Here is a 15,312-nt window from a genome sequence, read left to right as displayed (position 1 = left end):
CAAGGAAATATTTTCTTGACCAATAGGGGTACCGTTACACTATCAGGTCAAGCATTCGTTTGATCTGACACCTGAAGCACCTCTACCCAATGAGCTGATATATCATCACTCCATTCTAGAAAATTCCCAGTACAAGCAGAGACATGATGAACATCAGGTGTCACACAAGTTTTGAGTGGGTGACAAAGTTTGGTTTCATTTGTAGAAAGAATTCCTTACCAGAGCCCATCAAAAGCTCAGACCACTTCAATATGGTCCTTACACCATTAACAAAGATGTGGGAAACAATGCTTTGGAGAACATCATTCCTCCATCCTTTCACTTGCACCGAGTGTTCAATGTGGACCGCCCTCGACCATGCTTCCCACCATTACTGGACACATCAGAGATTGCAAAACATCTCACTAGGGACCAAGTTCAGTAGAAGTTTCCCCATCTAATGGAGGCAATCAATGTAATGGGGGAGGAATGATCCAGGTGGATATTGGTGGCCACCGACCAATTTCACTTGGACCCCCACCATTGTTTCTTTCAATTTTTCAGTTTTCTTAATTGTAGCACAATTTACTATTTTTTGTAGTTTTTCGGGTCCTAAACTTCTAGAGCCGTTTTGAGGCCCTAAACGAATTTTTTCAGGCAATCTACCACCAATGACTTTTACTACATCATTTTTTTCATTGTATTCCTCAAAGAGGTATTTCTAACGGGATATCATGTGCATCAAATGGAGATAATATGACCAAGTCATGATCTCGGGAAGTTGGTTTCCCAACTAACCCCAACGGGGCCCATAAACTCTTGGTGTAACATCTCCATGGGTTAGGGTTTTGGTTGTTTAGGGTTTTCTATTATTGTTCAATAATAAAAAGGCCCTTGAGCCTCATTGTAATGTAGTTCAGAGGCATGTAGCCACCACATCTCTTCTTAGAGATAAGCTACCATCGTCGAGCTAATCTCATTTCCATATTGTTTGTAATCATATTTCATTATTTGATATTAATCAAAGTGTTATTTTGTCACATCTCTATATTTATGGTTATATTTCTAATTTGTTGCATTCCTGTTTAAATTTGGATCAAAATGAGTGGTATAAATGGGAACCATCTAGTTATAAGGTGGTGGAACTTCCCTAATCAAGATGAAGAAACAAGACTATAAAGGTAGATCCACTCATCACAATAGTATCTCCATTAAGGGTAAAGTAACTGAGCAAAGGAAAATAATGATGCCAATGACAAGAGGTGAGATGTGACTATGGTGCAGTATGTGAAGAAAGAGAAAGAAACACTGTATCAATATACACAAGGAATTAGGAACAATGAGTAACATTAATTGAAAAGTAACATAAAAGGTTGTCAAGATCCCTTGTGATATGGCCAAAAGCTACGAGAGAGAGAAATCAGGTTAAATTTAGGTGCTTATGGGTCTATAAGAAAAGCCTCGGTCCTACAAAGTACTATAACATGTAATCCAACATGGAAAATGAGTGTTTTTCTAAGGAATCCAAGAAGAGGTATGCTCTATTTCATAATTTGTGATGTTTGAATAATAAGGGGATATTGTCACAACCTAGTAAGATTAAACCTAAGGCACAATGAATATTGCGTAGATGGTCACCAATGTAATGGAAAAAAAATGGACAAATCTACCCCTAAGTTCAAGAGAATGAACCTAAGATCCAGTGGATGTCATGGTACATTGAGGTTCATATCTATCATAACTATTCCATTCATCAACTAAGACTTTTAATTAATATCAATAACCATGGAAATATCTAAAATGAGATCTTTAAAAGATCAAAATATAAAAAGAAATGAGGGCACACAATAGACCTTAGAGTAAAAATACATTCTTATGTTTTCATCTGTGGTAAAAAAAACTTATGAAGGTGAGAAAAACATCATTTGTGCATGTAATAGTGGAGATTTCCCCTTTTGGAGGAAAATCATTCCCACTTTGTTATTTTGACATAGATTATAGGAGATACAGGTCACTATTTAGATTGTTGTCTTTTCCAGGTTAGCCATTTTACTCTCCACATAATTTTAATGTAGATTTTATGCATTTTCCCTAAAATATTGCTTATTAATGAGTCCATTTATAATATGAGAGCATCATCACCCCCATCCAAACCTAACATGACAATCCTAAGGCCCTCATTACCTTGTCTAAGACCTAGTACAAGTGATTATTTCCTAGTGAACATAGGGACAAGGTGATGAGCCATGAAAAAATCATATCTAGGGGTTTATTTCAATAGTTTAAGAGGAATTTTATAGTCATTATTCAAAACTATTGATTGGGAAGAGAGGGAAAGCATAAGAAAGATGACACCAGAGCCCTACAACATCCTCCCACTATATGATCATTGTGTTCAGGTAGCCTCCTAAAATTATTCAAGACTCAAAAAATGAAGACTTGGGTGACTTTCTTACATAAGCTTATGGGGATGTAGGATAAAAAAATCTAGTGGTTTATGATACAAGATAAAATGAAAATCCTAGATATAGAATACATCTACTTCCTCACTATTAGTTAGGAGAATGTGGAATAATATGTGGCTTGATATTGTAGACCTGAATCTCATAAAACTAGTGGAAGACCCCCAATCAAGGATGTGACTGACATAGATATTCACACTATTATATTCTCCATTATGAAAATAGTATATTTCATAGGGCCCCACATGGCCTCTACGGAACAAGTGGACATTATAGTGAGCTATTTGGAATTAGCATTTTTCAGCAGGTGTGTAATATTGTTGAACAATATGAAATAAAAAATGAAGTGAAAAACAAGGAGACATAAATTGTTTGGGTAAGGGGTTATCTTACTCTCATTCTTCCTTGGGAGAGTACCATCGATGTGGAGACTAACGAAAAAACCATATCCAAACCAATGCAATCCATGCCTAAAACACTGGACAAAGTTTGTGTCTCACTTAGGAGGAGTTGCAACAGTATGTTGGTTTGATGAGAATATTTTTGTTTGGTTTTAGTATATGTATTCATAGATTATTATTCCTACTTTGGTATTGATTTTTGTGGTGAAGCATATCTAGCCCTTCACCCAAAAATATAATGCAGTGACATTAGTGAGTAAATGTTTTTCAATGTTGAAATTTTTGAATGTTGGTATGTTGTCCATTACACTAGTCATGTTTCTTTGAAATAGGCATGGCACCTACTCCACCCCTTGTGTAATCTCTATATCCTCATTGACGAAAAGTAATATAAGAGGTGGATGAGGAGGGTTGTGAGGAGGGAGAGGATGATGATTTATGTCGTTTTACTTACAACATTGAGGTATTGACCAATGTGTATTCATCCCCTAGCCTTTGATGATGTTCAATATTATTTGCAGTGACACATCATGGGGGTGTCCTCATGTTGGAGGAGCCTCCTACGATGCATAGAACATGTTATCATTAACACTGATGTGATTATCCTTGTTATAGTTCACTAGTACGTAGTTATTGTTAGATGTCATCAACCATATGTGTGTTGTAAATTGGTTTATGAGCCCAGACCTATGTATCTATTTTTTACATTGTAGAAACATTTTTGAATTAATGCATCAAAATCTAATATGTGTGTGTGTGTGTGTATTGTTTTTTAGTTTCTACTTATAATGTGAAAATTATTTATCTAGTCCACCCATGTAAATTATGTACATGCATGTTTGATTCTGAAAATGATGACTTAACGTAACAAATTCCAATCTAAAACATCATTACATAGAGAATTACTTAGTGATTAGAGTCTTGTGAAATTTTCAAATATTCAGTAGAAACAAAAGATCAATCTAGGAGATGTACTTGTATGTACTAATGAAGTAACATATGATGCCCCACATAATTAACGTGGTTAAGCTACAAGACCAAAATATGGGAGTCTAGTTTAACAATGAAATGGTGGATACTAAGGGTAATAGGGTTAGATACAAGCTTAATGATGGTGCCATAATCTACAACATTGTTTCTTATAAGAACAAGTTAGATGCCCCAAAGATCACCAGCTTGTCAATGGATGAAAAGAGTACCCAAATGAGAGAAGTGATGTACATAGTGATACATTGGCATCATCTAAAAAGCCAACATAGACTGGTAAGATATTTGGCATATTATCGTCAAGCACCAAGCTTGATAAGAAAATGAACAAAACAAAAATACACAAAAACAAAAGAGAAGCACACATTGCACCAATCTAATATACAATGTAGAAACGCCATGTAGCAATGAAACTTATGCATAGTATTTCTTCCTCAATAGAGGATTCGTAAGGAGTTTTATGATGTTTTTTAATGAGAATTCAACTGATAAAATATAATCCACTCCATAAACTAGTTGGAAAGGAGTGAATCAATTAGAAATTTTCATCAAGGTTTTATTGGCTTATAATGTGGAAATCAATATTAAATGCCAATTATTTTTTTAATTACCTACTATGCATTGGATCATGGTTTTCAAAACATAATTGGTTCCATTTAATTTTTGATTTGCTACATGATAATAAGGTATCAAGTATTCATGACTAAAACCCAACTTGGATACTAGTTCCATCATCATTTCTTTTCAAAAGTAGGAACCATGGTCCATAAAAATTATCTTTGGTATGCCAACACTTCCAATGATAATGTTAAATATGAAAAAAGAGCCACAATGGTTTTGTCGTTAGTGAAAGTACACAATAATATCATTCTACATAGCAAAGTAGTCTATGATGATGGTAATGTAGTTATGTCCATTGACAAATATAGGTTCACATTGCCTAAAATCATTTCCACATTTTAGAAAAGTGTCTAAAATAAACCACATGATGAAGTGGAATAGGATGAGAATACATATTTTTAGTAAATATTTGGTAGTGATATCACCTTTCCATCACAATAATAAAATCTTCAAAGATTGAGGGTTGGATGTAACCGACTGTAATATCCCTTCTCAAGAATATTTCTCAAACACCAACAAACCCCAACCAGAAAAATGTACAAGTGGTATAATAGCCGGAAAACTCACAGAGATGAAATAAGGATAGTGCAGCAAACAACAATGTATACATGAAACATAAACAAATACTCAAGAAATGCAATGAGAAATGCTAAGCCATTTTATTATACTGAGTAATAGATAGAGTACATGAGGTGATCAGGAAGATGGCACCTCAACTTGCACCAGGCAAGTGAAGAAATATACTCAGAATAGAAATGAAATCGCCCCTCTCAGAACTGCGTGGAAGCTGCTGGAGAATTGTTGTGCTACTGTTGATGCTGGAATCGGGTGAGGATTTGGGGCTATTCCACTCCTTAGAAAATTCTGAAACTCTAGAATCGAACTCTACTCAAGAAACCCAGAAAAACCCAGAAGGCTTTCCTGGAATGGCCGACCCCCGAAAATCACCCCCTTGGGCTTCTGCGCAGTCTCTCAAGGCTCTGCGCTGCCACTAAATGAAACCCTCCAGAAATCTGCCTAAAACCTCTGCCAAAACCCTCCAGTATGCAAGGGTTGATCACCTGCTTAATCTCCGAGCACAAATCCTACTGCAACCCTCAATCTAGAACTCCTGCCAGAAAGAACTATGTCATCCCTCTCCGTGCTGCGCAATCCTCCAAGATGCTCAATCATCCTACCAAAAATGTTGATGGAAACACCTTCCCTGAGTAGGCACTCGAAGTCCCCCAGGGCTAAGGGTGAGATGTCCAAACGGAGACACTCAATGCACTAAACAGTGCTGCAGACTAGCTAAAAAACCAGCGTGCTCTAAGTCGAAGTGACTAGATCCAATACACCTAATAGAATGATCAAAATAAGGAGGCCTCTCTCTCCTTTATAGATTTTTCCTCTCTCAATCCCAAGGTCCACCTCCTCCATTGTAATTCCTCTCTTGCCATGTGTTTTTTCCCTTCTGCGTAGTCCCTCCAAGTGTCTGCATGGGCTCCATCTTTGCATCCCCCTTTGGCCCCCTTGGCTCCCCTTCAAGTCACAACGTTGTGCTACTAGGAAGTGACTTTTATTCTGAAAGTGAGTTATGTCCCCTTTTCTCACCTTTTTATTTATAAATAACTATAAAAGGCAAAATTGAGCCAAATCGAATATTTCAATTAGCCATGGCTAATTAGGAATATTATAGTCTCCCCTGGAAAAATGTTGCTTGTCCTCAAGCAAATGAAGTGATGGATGCTACAAGATTTTCTCACTCTCCCAAGTGGCATCCTCATCCGGAAAATTCTTCCACCTCACCAAGAATTCCCGGACCATCCTACTCCGCAGCTGCCCCTCCCTGGTATCAATAATAGCCTCCGGCTGCAACACCAAATGCCCCTCATCATCCATAGGTGGTAACTCATCTGTCACTGTCACCTGCGTCCCCAATGCCTTCTTTAGGCATGATACATGAAAAACGTTATGAATCATGTTGCCTTAGCGCAGCTCCAACTCATATGCAACCTATCCAATCCTGCGTATCATCCTGTATGGCCCATAAAAGCGGGGCTTGAGCTTCTCAGCCCCCTTCTGCTTCAGTGACAACTGTCGATATGGCTGTAATTGTAGGTAGACCATGTCCTCTACCTCAAACTGTCTCTCCACCCAACCCCTGTTGGCATACAACTTCTGTTGGTTCTGCGTTGTAGCCATGTTATCCTTGAGAGCGCGAAGGATATCCTGACTCTCTTGGATCCAAATCTTGGCTCTAGGAGCCTTGCTATCACCAAAAATAACGTCAGAAAAAGATAAAGGATGATACACATATAAGGCATAGAATGGTGACATACCAACGGACATGTGATGTGTAGTGTTGTAGCAGTACTCCCCGAGATGCAGCCACTTTAGCCATGCTCGCTGTTGCCTACTGACATAGCTACACAAGTAGCCCTCTAGCCACTTGTTAACTATCTTTGTCTGCCTGTTAGTCTGTGGGTGATAATTGATACTCGGTGTCAACTCCGTCCCCACCAACCCAAAAAGCTCCCACCAAAACCCGCCCATGAAATGAATGTTCCTATCACTGACGATGGTCTTAGGAAGACCATGTAGCCTGAAGATCTCTCTGAAGAATAGCTCGGCCACTTGTGCTGCTATATAGTGTGCGGATATGGCAAAAAAAAATTTGTACTTTGTCAATTGATCAACGATGACAAGGATGCAATCCTTGCCCTGCACCATGGGCAACCTTGTGATGAAGTCCATTGAAATACTCTCCCATTTCCCCTCCGGAATGGGAAGAGGCTGCAATAATCCCGCGGGATGGTTCATCTCTCCCTTGTTCCTCTGGCAAACATCGCACTCTCAGATATGCTGGAGTATGTCCTCCTTGAGGCCCTTCCATGAGAACCTCTATCTAATGGCCTTCTAGGTTTTGGTAAACCCCTGATGGCCTACCAATGGTGAATCATGTGATGCCTGTAGTATCTTCCTCTTGAGCTGAGACCGCTCAGTCAAGAAGATCTGGTCCTTGTAATAGATGATCTCATCAACCACCCTATACCTATCATCTGCCACCTGCCCATCCAAAACCTCACATGCAAACCTATCCTTGGAGTATTCTACTAAGAGTCGAGCCCTCCAGTCTGTATCCAAGCTCATAAGAGACAACATGGCTGGTCTACGTGAAAGGGAATCTGCTACCACGTTGTTCTTACCCTTGACATACTCAATGTCAAAGTCATATGCTTGGATCTTAGTGATCCACTTCTGCTGCCTCTCCTGTGGATGCTTCTGCTCCAGAAAGAACCTAAGGCTGTTGTGATCAGTCCTCACCCTGAACCTGTTACCTACCAAATACTGCTAGAACTTGGCCAATGCATGCATGATGGCTAGCATCTCCTTGTCGTATATAGAATACAACCTCTCATGCGGAAGGAGCTTCTGGCTCTCAAAGGCTATAGGGTGTCCTCTCTGCATCAATACTGCGCCGATCCCCTCTCCCGATGCATCACATTCCAAAACAAATGGTTGCATAAAATCTGGCAATGCAAGCACTGGGCAGCTACTCATAACCTCCTTGAGCCTATCAAAGGCTCCCAGTGTTGTGTCCGACCAACTGAATGCCCCCTTCCTCATCATATCTATCAGGGGTGCAACAAGCTGTGAGAAACTCTTAACGAACTTCCAGTAGTAAGTACAAATGTCAATGAATCCCCGAAGTTCTGTCACGTTTCTCGGCTCTGGCCAATCTCTGATGGCCCTGATATTCTCCTCATGGACTCTCACTCCGTCCACCCCTATGATGTGTCCCAAGTACAACATCTCTGTCAACCCAAACTCACACTTGGAGAGCTGGGCATAGAACTGCTGCTCCTGCAACACTGTCTCAATGTGCTGGAGATGCTCCTCCCAAGTCCTGCTGTAGATGAGGATATCATCAAAAAATACCAACACGAACTTCCTCCAGTGACTGCAGAAGATGTGATTCATGCAGGACTGGAATGTAGCTAGGGTGTTGGTTAGCCTGAAGGGCATCACCAAAAACTAAAAGTGCCCATAGTGACACCTGAAGGTGGTCTTGGGAATGTCCTGATTCCTCATGCGAATCTGATGGTACCTAGATCTCAAATCAATCTTTGAGAAGAACCGTGCTCCCCTCAACTCATCCATCAACTCGTCGATCCTGGGAATGGGGTACCTGTTCTTCAGTGTCTTCTTGTTCAGGACCTTGTAGTCAATGCACATCCTCAATGTGTTGTCCTTCTTCTTCAACAACACCACGGAAGAAGCAAAAGGACTCGTGCTCGGCCAAATGTGCCCAAGAGCTAGCAACTTCTGAATGGCCCACTCAATCTCATCCTGATAGGCCTTGGGATGCCTATAGGGGGTAGTGATCACTGCCTATATACCCTGCTCAAGCTCAATGGTGTGCTCAAACCCCCGGTCCGATGGCTGTCCCGGCAGAATCTCCTTAAACACTATGGCATACCGATCAAGGATGGACTATATCTCTAGATGTATCGTCTGCCCTGTAGTCCCTGCCTCTGATGCGCACAGCTCCACTGCCCACTCTATGTCTCCCTTCCAGAAGAATACATCCATCCAATGAGCCGAAACAGTCTGAGGTGGATATGTGTGTTGTCCCCGTATCTTCTCATGCCTCCCTGTCCTCTCATCATCCCACTCCATCTCTAGGGTCTTCCAATCTATCATGACCTTCGCTAGAGTGATAAGCCACTGAAAACCCAATATCACATTGGTGTCCGGAATATCGACCACGAAAACGTAGTCAGTCAATGCGTAGGTGCCCATCGTCACTGATAGCTCTCGAACATAACGAGCACACATCATGGTCTGATCTCCTAGGACCAAAACTGAAAACCCATCAAAGCTCTCTGTCTGTATACCTCTCCCCTCAACCATCTGTGCATCGATGAAGTTGTGAGTTGCCCCACTGCTAACCAAAACTGATACTTGTTGGCCATGTACTGTCCCCCATACGTGTAGCATTAAATACTTGGGAACTCCTTGCAATGCTGCAAGGGCCCCTCCGGTAGGTGCAAAAGCTACACCACCTACCATTGGTGGTGGTGGCAAGGGACCCTGCACAACATGACTATCTCCTGCCTCCACGTCATCCTCCTCATCCTCCTCCCTGTTGCTCTCGGAGAAGACCTCAATAAAATGTACTTTTCCAGCAGCACATCTGTGTCTTAGTGCCCACGGCTCCTGGCAGGTAAAGCACAACCACTTCTTCTTCAACTCCCCCTGGCATCGTCATCAATCTATGCTTGTCCTGGATTCCCCTTTGGAGGCGGAATCCTCACATCCTTCCCCTTAGGCTAGAAAGCCTGTCTCTGGGGGTAAGGTGTCCAGGCCCTGGGTAAAGCATCCTGTAAGTCCCGGGTCCTGCTGATAGCATCCTGGAGTGTGGTTGATCTAGTGGATCTGACTAGACCCTGAAGTGGCTCTGCTAACCCCTCAACATACATGTAGATCCTCCATGCCATGGATAGATCTGGCACCATCACTGAAACCCTCAAAAAGTCTGCAATGTAGGTCTCTGGGCTCCCTGTTTGTTTGAGCCTCGTCAGCTCAACAAAGTGTTGTTTCGGATCCCTTCGGTCGAACCTCTCCATTAGTCTCCTAGTGAACTCGGCATACATCGTCACCGTGGAATGCCCGAGTGTAACCATCCCATCGAACCATCAATCCTAGGCCTCACCATCCAAATGTAATGTCGCCACTTTGATGGCCTCTTCCTCCGACATCTGGTTAAGTTGGAAATAGATGTCCAACTTCTCCACCCAAGACTTTGCCAAACTATTTGATGAGCCATCAAACGTAGGCAAGTGGAATCTACTAGCTGCATGGTGGGTGTCACCATCATGATAATGCTGGTATCCTCTGTGATGGTCGTGGGGTCTACTATCCTGCTGGAGCTGAACAAAGTCTCTGAATGAGAGGGCTTCCTTGAACTCCTGCCCATAGGCCTGGTACTCTACAAAATAATTGCCCATATGACTGGGCTCTGCCTCTTGCTGGGCTATGGCCCCCATGTTTGCTCCTAAGAAAGTGGGCATGGTAGAGCGTGTAGGGGCATGCAAGGCCACTTGTTGCATAGTATCACGCTACTCTGGCAAATGGTGGGATGCACCCGATCCCTCACCAACTTGGAAAACCTGTGGGCTCTCACGCTGTCTAGCCTCTACTACCGTGAATCTCTACCCCATCACCTCAATCTGCCTTGACAGATCTTGCACTAATTTGAGAAGCATATCCACAAATCTCTTCCCATCCTCATCTGCCATCTAATCCTTCTGCTGTACGTCCACCCTAGGCTCCTTCTATTCTGCGTCCACCACAAGAACATAGTCTCCCTCTCTGTACATGTTCTCCAACCTACGCCCAGTGTCTCTATATCTCCTACTTCTGTAATAGATGTAGGGTTTTTCCCCAGTGTCATAGATTGCTAGCTCCACAGGTTGAGCCAGATCTATGCTCTGATACCACTTTAATATCCCTTTTCAGGAATATTTCTCAAACACCAGCAAACCCCAACTAGAAAAATGTACAAGTGGTATAATAGCCAGAAAACTCACAGAGATGAAATAATGATAGTGCAGCAAGCAACAATGTATACATGAAACGTAAACAAATACTCAAGAAATGTAGCAAGAAATGCTAAGCCATTTTATTATACTGAGTAATAGACAGAGTACAAGAGGTGATCAGGAAGATAATACCTCGACTTGCACTAGGCAAGTGAAGAAATATACTCAGAATAACAATGAAATGGCCCCTCTCAGAACTGCATGGAAGCTGCTGGAGAATTACTGTGTTGCTGCTGCTACTGGAATCAAGTGAGGATTTAGGGATATTCCCCTCATCAGAAAATGCTAAAACTCTGGAATCAGACTCTACTCAAGAAACCCAGAAAAACCCAGAAAGATTTCCTGGAATGGTCGAGCCCCGAAAATCACCCCCTTGGGGTTCTGTGCAGTCTCTCAAGGCTCTGTGCTTCCACTGAATGAAACCCTCCAGAAATATGCTTGAAACCTCTGCCAAAACCGTCTAGTATGCAAGGGATGATCCCCTGCTCAATCTCCTAGCACAAATCCTACTGCAACCCTCAATCCAAAACTCCTGCCGAAAGAACTGCGTCATCTCTCTCCATGCTACACAGTCCTCCAAGATGCTCAATCCTCCTGCCAAAATTGCTAATGAAACTACTACCAAAAATGTTGATGGAAATACCTTGCCCGAGTAGGCACTCGAAGTCCCTCGGGGCTAAGGGTGAGATCTCCGAGCGGAGACACTTAATGCACTAAACAGTGTTGCAGACTAGCTAAACAACCAGCATGCTCTAAGTTGAAGTGACTAGCTCCAATGCACCTAATTGAATGATCAAAATGAGGAGGCTTTTCTCTCCTTTATAGCCTTTGCCTCTCTCCATCCCAAGGCCCACCTCCTCCAATGTAATTCCTCTCTTGCCACATGTTTCTTCCCTTCTGTGCAGTCCCTCCAAGTGTTTGTGTGGGCTCCATCTCTGCGTCCCCTTTGGCCCCCTTGGCTTCCCTTCAAGTCACAACGTTGTGCTACTAGGAAGTGACTTTTATTCTGAAAGTGAGTTATGTCCCCTTTTCTCACCTTTTTATTTATAAATAACTATAGAAGGCAAAATTGAGAAAATCAAATATTCCAATTAGCCATGGCTAATTAGGAATATTACACTTACTTCCAAAATTATCTAGGCTAAAAAAGACCTTGATAAATGACTACCATACGCTATATTATGGAAATCGAATTGTACAATCTATCCCAACACTGTGCATGGAAATTTTCCTCGAAAAGCAAAGAAAACTAAAGGGATAAAACAATTCCTAGGAAGTAGGGATCCATTATTAGTTTCCCGAAGGTGCCACATTGCTATTTTTAGAAGTTTCTCTAAGTGTCGCTTTTCCTTGATTTTAGGCATGGGCATAATAAACCCTTGTTTGCTCAAATCTAGTCCATCGATGCCTCTAGAGCTCATTTTTGCATTCAATATTGGAGCTCTAGCATTCCCAAAAAGATCAAGGAACCTTCGGTGGGGTCGTCATCGTTTTTCTAAGCGAGTTTCATTTTTATCACTTTTTGTCGTTTTTTGGTCACTTTTTATCATTTTGCTTATGTTTTGTTTATATAAATGTTGTTTCACTTGTTTATCTTCATAATTACTGTTATTTCAACTTATTTTATCTCGTAAAATATTGTTTCAAATTATCGCTTTCCTTTCGCAATTCAATAAATTTATATTTTATAATAATTTTATTGCTCACATCTATCATCTTCTAACTTAAGTTCATCATAACTTCTTCTCTATATATCATATATTCAAATCTAAAGTATTAAAGGAATTACATCCATATATGTTATATATTCAAATCCAAGTACGAAAGGAATGGCATCTCTTTTGATATCAACATACTTGTAAAATGTTTGATTTTTAGTTATTTGACTATATGGCTTTAAATTATCTAGAGTGTTTGATTTTTAATTATTTGAATATACGACTTTAAATCTAGAGTGTTTATTTGGAAGATAGAGTTCCAAAATGTTTAGGTGAATGACTGGAATTTATTTTTTACCAAATATTTTACAATAAATATATATATATATATATATATTAAAGTAATTATAGATCAAAAATTTAAATTTATCATATTTATATCTATATATATATATATTCTCTAATTAAATTAATTAATTTAAAAAATATTGTAGCATATTTATATTTTATATATGAGTAATATTATATTTTATATAAATATGAATTAAATTTATCATATATATATATATATATATATATATATCTAATTAAATTAATTAATTTAAAAAATATTGTATCATATTTATATTTTATATATGAATAATATTATATTTTATATAAATATGAATTTTATACTTGTAATATTATATATATATATATATAGATTGGGCTTGGAGTATGTTTTAAAACTATTTTTATTTGATTAAGAGTTCGTCATTTTCAGACATAAGAAAACAGGTTAAGGACGCTAAATCTAGAGGCATTAGGTAGGAGTGAAACCCTGCCCGACGACTCAAGACTCAAAGGTATCAGGCACGAAACCCTGCCCCTTAAGGACGGCTCAAGACTCAAAGGCATCAGGCACGAGTGAAACCCTACCCCTTAAGGACTACTAGTAGGTTATTCCAAGTGGCGTGGTTTTCCTATTGAAATGATGATAAGTCAAACGATGATGAGTCAGCCTAGCAGCCAAAGATAATAGTGCCTAATGCTGATTTGACAACTTAATTATGGTAAATTTTACACCGGGAAAAGAAGAAGAAGAAGAAACTCATACATTGATACTTTTTTATTATATATAAAAAATTAACCATAATAATTAATAATTAATAATTATAAATATTTAAAATAAGGTTAAATTTTTAATTAAATTTTATTATTTTTTTTTGAAATATTTTATTTTAACGCCTATCAACTAATTGTCGGATATAGTGCTTTGCTTCTTACTTTCACTCAAACTCATGAATAAATCTAGTACCAACTCAAGGAACGTTGTTAAATATAGCGGTTGAAATGTTTGAAGCTCAGTAACGAAATTGATGCTGGCTGCCAAACACATCAATTGCGACAAACGACGATAATTCATTTATATTTTGCAGTCTTTACATGGAGCGAGTAACTATTCCAAAAAACAGAATATCATGGAGCGAGTAACTATTCCAAAAAACAGAATGTCATGGCTCTCTAATTTACTCACGCGATATTATATTTCGATACAACTATAGCGTAAAGCAAAGGATCTAAATTTTCTGGCAGAAGTGGAAGCCTTTTTCTGTTTCATTCCCCCATTGAATTTAGTATCCTCCACCAGGAGCTCCTCCATTACCGCCACCGTAACCAGAACCAGAGCCAGAACCCCGATGCCGCTTCGGTAGCCACTGCCGCTGCTTGAGCCAGAACCGCTTCCGTAGCCGCTGCCCGAACCGGAGCCCGCACCGGAGCCATCGCCACTTCCCGTTCCCTTACCGCTCCCCGAGCCTGCTCCATAGCCGCTACCTGAACCACGAGCTCGACCGCTACCGTTGCTTGCCCCGGAGCCTGCATACGAACCGGCACCTGAACCAGCCCCTGAGCCGGAACCTGATCCAGAACCGGAGCCTGAACCGGAGCCAGAGCCTGAGGCCGAACCTGACCCGCTTTCGCTGCCGCCTCCGCCCAAGCCCAGGCCCCCACCGACGCGTACACAAGACCCAAACCTCCGCCAAGCTCCAAGCCAAGGTTGCTTCGTGCAACGCGGCTGTCAACAATAATAGCACAAGCAAACAGAAGAACCGTCATGCAGGCGAGAAGGAAGATTTTGTGGATAGACATTGCTTCGCAATTCCACTGCCGCTTTCCTCGTCTTATAAATTCCTAGTGAACGTAATCGAATGAGCAAAGCCCAGAAAATACCAACCGAATCCCTTATTCGAAACCTTCTATGGCCAATATGCTTTTATAGAGTTAGCGAAAGCCTCAAACAAATTATTGTGTGACACGTGGCAAATTCCGCAAATGTTATGCAGTGGGCTGCACGAAGCATAGTGGACACTGATACATGTACAGAAATAGAGACTGAATAATTAGGAATGCATGGTGGTGGGGCACTGATAAAGCGAAGAAGATGTGATGAACGGAGTTATTATATTTGGGGCGGTCGGAGGGCAGAACGCTTTCCCTTCCCGCAGTGCGCATTATGATTCAAACCTTCATAAAAAATTATTTGTCGCTCTTCTATAACGCTTTGCGATCGCCGACACACTGTTGAATATGTAATTTCAACGCAGTCACCCAAAACCACCGCAGCAAAACCACAAAC

At 40.6% G+C, this 15,312-nt stretch overlaps 1 pseudogene; it reads right to left on the bottom strand.

Moving 5' to 3' along the window:
- Positions 1–14,825, bottom strand: part of LOC149159776 (uncharacterized) — a 71,805-nt pseudogene extending 56,980 nt beyond the window's left edge.
- Between the last annotated feature and the right edge of the window lie 487 nt (positions 14,826–15,312).

Source organism: Pinus tabuliformis, chromosome 5_2 (assembly GCF_031772625.1).
Source record: "Pinus tabuliformis cultivar Carrire ecotype Pingquan chromosome 5_2, CPIR1, whole genome shotgun sequence".
NCBI classification, from domain to species: Eukaryota; Viridiplantae; Streptophyta; class Pinopsida; order Pinales; family Pinaceae; genus Pinus; species Pinus tabuliformis.
The sequence above is the reverse complement of the archived record's forward strand: the minus strand, read 5'-3'. Positions and strand labels throughout refer to the sequence as shown.